The sequence below is a fragment of the Tupaia chinensis genome, unplaced genomic scaffold, assembly GCF_000334495.1.
Source record: "Tupaia chinensis unplaced genomic scaffold, TupChi_1.0 Scaffold000146_1, whole genome shotgun sequence".
Lineage (NCBI taxonomy): Eukaryota > Metazoa > Chordata > Mammalia > Scandentia > Tupaiidae > Tupaia > Tupaia belangeri.
In genome coordinates, this window is record NW_006159616.1 from 4395337 (window position 1) to 4400614 (window position 5278).

The following is a 5278-nucleotide window of genomic DNA, read 5'->3' on the forward strand; positions in this document are numbered from 1 at the left end:
GATGTGGGACCAGCAGTTGGCATAATGGCTATGTCGCTGAACTACCATGTAGTCGACAGTGGTTCAAGTCCTGGACCCGGTGGCTTAAACTTACGCCAGGTGCGTGTGCATGTGTGCCCAAGATCCCGAGAGGAGAATGGAGGAGTAGGAATTGCGCTGTGGCCATCCCTCTGGTGGGGAGTGATTTCTCCCTTTCTATCTCTCTGTCTCTGTCTTTCTAGCGAGTGCAAATGCTGTAGCAAAAAAAAAAAATGTGAATGGGATGAGCATTTAAAGCGTTCATACAGAGAAGGGGACTGATCGATTTTCACTCTGTAAAAATTAGTATGTGGGGGCCTGACCGTGTTGCAGTAGTAAAACGCGTCACTCTGCAGGGCACACCCACATGCGGGTGGCCAGGTTCAGTGTCCAGAGAGCTCTCTGAGTACTCCAGGCATGGGTGGATGGATCTGGATCGAGGCTGGCTGAAGCTGGGTGTGGATCGCAGTGTCAGGACTTTGCTAGGGGTGCTTTATGTCTCTCTGCCCCCAGCCCCCGCATCTGCCTCACACTCATGGAAGGAATAAAAACCTTTTTTAAGATTTGTTTTTTGGTTTTTGTTTGTTTGTTTGTTTGTTTTTGCCATAGGCAGTACACTTGTGGGAGAGAGAGAGAAGTAAAGTGAAAAATCACACTCCAGGGAGGATGGCCACACCACAGTCCCTTCTCCTTCATTCTACTCCTGGGACCTTGGGCATGCATGCACACACGCCCAGCATGGTTTTCCATGTCTGGGACTGGAAATATGGTCAGCCATGTAGAAGTCCACCACCTTAAGCATTATGCCACCTGGTGGGCCCAAATAAATTTTTTTTAAAAAAATTGGTATGGAGACAGCCAGTGGTGTGGTGAAGGTGGCTGGATCCCTCACGGCCAACCAGGTGGTTTGAATCTCAGACCTGGTAGCTTGAAAAACATGCTGGGCAAGACCAGCAAGTAGTGTGATGGTTCCATCACGGGACTCCCACTTAGTCAACCCCAGTTCGAGTCCTGGGCCCAGTGGCTTCCAATGGGCTTGAAACTCAAGCCAGGTTCACGCACATGTGTGCCCAAAATCCTGAGAGGAGAGCGGAGGAGAAGAGATTGTGGCATGGCCATCCCCCTGGGGGGGATCATTTCTCGCTTTCTGTCTCTGTCTCTGTCTCTGATGAGCACATGTGCCCTAGAGCAAAAATCCCTCTCTTAAAAAAAAAAAAAAAAGAAAGAAAGAAAAACATTCTGGGCTCATTTGCATGCATGCCCGAAATCTCTACAGGAGGGAGAAATGGAGGGGAAGAGCTGCAGGGTGAGCATCAGTCCTGGGGGCGGGGTACCTTATCCCCCTCCCTCTCTTTCTCCCTTTGTCTCTCTCTAGCAAGTGCACATGCCCTCTGCCAAATTAAATATATATATATATATAATATATATGTATATATACATAATGGCACAGAATATTAGTCCCTCTGTTTTAGCTCTTTCTGTAATTTGATATCCTTTGTCTTTTGAAAAACTGTAAAGAAAACAGGACAATAATTTCGACATTTTTCATTCTGGGTGATAGATTCATGGCTGCTTGTTAAAGCATGATCTGTATTTGGCTCTGATTAAAAATTTTCAGATGGGCCAAGGTCGTGGTGCCACCTTGTGGTCACACTGTTACTATCTTGAACTTGAGACCTTTTCAGAAGCTCTCCATCTGTTTCTTTCTGTTTTTGTCACTTTGGTCACGGAATAATAAAGGCACGGTCTTCTTAACATAGGACTTACTCTTTTAAAGTTCGTTATAGGGTGCACACGCTCACCGGAGAGAAAGTGAGAAATCACCGCCCATGGGGACAGCCAAATCCCTTCTGTCCCGTTCACCTCTCAGGATTTGGGGCACAAACACACATGCACTGAACATGCTTTTCAAGCCGCCAGATCCGAGACTCGAACTGCACAGTCAGCCATGAGGGATCCAGCTGCCTTAACCACCACTTCCCTGGCTGGCCCAAGGACCTTCAAGGATGGTGAGCTTTTGCTTATTTCCAGCCATGGGAGCTTCCTTCTTGGAGAAGACAGCGAGTGTCACAGTGGGACAGCTTTGGAAGTCTCTGCCCTAGACCTCCATGCCGGTCAGGTCAGAGGACAACAGAAGGCTCCTCATTACGGAGCCGAAGTAGCCAACGTCCAGGGAGGCTGTGAGGCCTGCCCAACGCTGCTTGTGGAGGCACTGGCCACGGAGTAAGCTGTGAAGGCAGGGGTCATCTGTTCACTGCTGTGTCTCTGTCACACACTAGGCTGCCAGTAGTTTCCGCTCAATGAACGACTGAATGAGGAACCCATCGGCCCAGCCACGAGCCGGCCACTCATTCTCAGTAATAGCAGCTGGCATCCCTTTAGGTCTCACTCAATGCCAGCGCTGTTCCAAGCTCTACACAACGCGACTTGTGGGAAAATGGAATGGAAGTAGAAACTGAGGGGCCAGGCTGTCGTGCTGTGGTCAGACGTGGCCCGTGAAGCTGACCCGCATCGGGAAGAGGTTCCAGGTTCCCAACCAGAGACTTCCCTGAGTATGCCAGGCACACACTGCCCGTGCTCTGAGGCTGGGGGAACACTGTGGTGTGAAGACCCTGTTGGGGGTGCTGCCTTTCTCTCATGAAAGAAATCATTTTAGTTTGTTTGCTATAGGGCATGTGCACTCACTAGAGACAGAGGCGGAAAGAGAAAGTAGAAAGCAACCCCCAGGGGAACGGCCATGTCACAGCCCCTTCTTTGCCATTCTCCTCTTAGGGTTTTGGGCACATAAGTACACGTGCCAAGAATGTTTTTTTAAACTGCCTGGTCCAAGATTTAAACCATGCAGTCAGCCATATGGAATCCAGCTGCCTTAACCTCCTCCAAGCCATCTTCCTGGTCCCATAAACTTAAAAATAATAGTAATAATAATAATAAACTATGAGGCCAACAGGTGGTGGAGTGGTTAAAGTGGTGGATTCCAACATGGCTGACTGAGGTTCAAATCCCAGACTCTTCAGCTTGACAACCACAACAAATAAATAGATACGTAAATGAGTAAATTAATGCTTTTTAAAAAAATCCATGAGTTCATTTTGCTGCCAAAGAAAACCCCAAAATTAAATCCATGCAGTTTCCTTGTAACATGCACGTTCCGTGAACTTTTTGAAGATTCCGTGTGTGTGTGTGTGTGTGTGTGTGTGTGTGTGTGCACGCGCACACTGACTCGTATAATGCTCACTGCAACCAGAGAGTGTGGCGAGCATGATCATTATTTCCCATTTTACACATAGAAAAACTGGGCTTCTGAGAGTTTATGTGACTTGCTCCAGATTACAGGTAGGAAATGACCCAGCCGGGATTTGAACCTGGGTAGATTGTATTTTACCGGGAGCAAGGTGTGGGACTTGGAGCCAGGGAAGAAATCCGGCTGGACTGACTCTCCATAGGCTAATGAAGTAGGGAAGGTACTAATTACCGTCTTCCGGACCACTGTGTTGGCAGTGCTGGTACCAGCTTTGATCCCTGGTAAAGATTTCAAATCCCTTCACCCTTGTGAAAGGGGACAGGAAGCTGCAATTCCCCCCACCCAGGTTCCCTTGGGGGTTCCATTTGAGCTCCTTGGAGAGAAACACTGAAGTCACTCCCCCACATCTTGCCCCCACCTCCGCCCCTCTGGGCCGACCCAACTAGCAGTGCTTCTCAATTGGCCATCTGTCAAGCCTGGCTCCTCCCTCTCGCTGGGATCCCCTATCCAATCAGCAGCGCCTCTCTCCTGTCCTGCATCTCCTGCCTAGGCGTCCCAGTTACCCCTGCTAGTCTCCGTCCCTCTCCTCCCAGCCATCTTGGTACCGCTGAACCCAGCTGTGGCTAGTCACTTCTGGGCTCTTGCTGCAGAGGGAAGGAAGCCTGAATCTATCTCGCAGTCTGGACAGACCACCAAGCGCATCAGGCGGACCAACTGCGTCAAGCCCTCTCCCAGCTCTGTTCCAGCCAGCACCTTCCTGATTTCTGTATCTATGGATTTATTCTCTGCCCCCATCTAGACACAGGGTGGAGGCAGCGCGTTAGCGTGCATCCCGCCACCCAGACAGCGCTGGGGTCTGAATCCACTCCAGCTCAAAGGCCCAGCACCGAGGACCCATGGCACCATATTTATTGCCAGTATTAAGCGCCCAGGTGTGAGGCTAGAGGAGCTGTGAGTTTCCAGAGCCTCGGCTTCCCACTGGACTTGGTGAATGATTTCCTGAGTGCCAGTGTCCCCGGCTTGGTGTGAGCTCTGGGCCTGACCGCTTGGGTTCCAACCAACCCTGCTGATGACATCTCTTGACCTCATAACCCTAGGAAAAGGACTTACTCTGGGAGCACTTCAGATGCCTCATCATGAAACGAGGCCATCTCCCCCTCACCAGGTGGTGGCGGTATTTGGCGCAGTCCCAGATGCACCTATTACTTTTTTTTTTGGGGGGGGGGGTTAGTTTTTGTTCCTTTCCCCTTCCCCAGGAGGGCTACCCCAGGCTGGGTGTGGGTCACTGGGAGGATGGCATGAGGCAAACCCAAGGGAGTCCAGTCTCGGAGGCCCGTGGGAGGTGCATGCAAGGGTGGAAATGCGCACCAAAAGAACGGTGGGAGCTGGGCTGACAGTGGAGCCTGGAGCACTGTGCACCTGCAGGTGGGTGCCGGGACGGCCTGCTCAGCACCCGACAGCCCCAGTCAGCTCTCCCCTCCCCTAGGCCTCACTGCGAGCAGAGGTGGCCACCGATGAAGAGAACGCAGGCATTGAAGGCATTTATTCTGTCAGGGAGACCATCTACTGCTTACAAGCTCCAGAAGCTCTCGTCGGAACAGCCATGGGCTGGGACACCCGGAGGCGGGTCTGTTGGGCTGACAGGACAGGTGGCTCTGGGGATTGAGGGACTTGTTCCACCGCGACTTGCCTGCCCTGCCCCTGGGGACGCTCCCTCTAGGGCTAAAGTGCAGCTGGCAGGAGGAGGTGACCCGGGGAGCTAGACAGAGTCCCTGTGTCCACTGGCTACCTGAGAGCCCGTGTCCCTCCCTGTCCTGGACTACTTGAGGCCCAGCTAGAGGCCATCCACGCAGGACCCCTCTTGGAACCTCTGGCTGAGGGAGACCACTCCCAACCCCGTGCTCCCCACGAGAACAGGTGGGGTTCCGTCTCCAGGGCCCCAGTAAGTGGGGCAGGGAGAGGCAGTGAGAGGCACAAGGACCGAAGGGGATGCTCTTCTGCAATGGGGTCAAGATC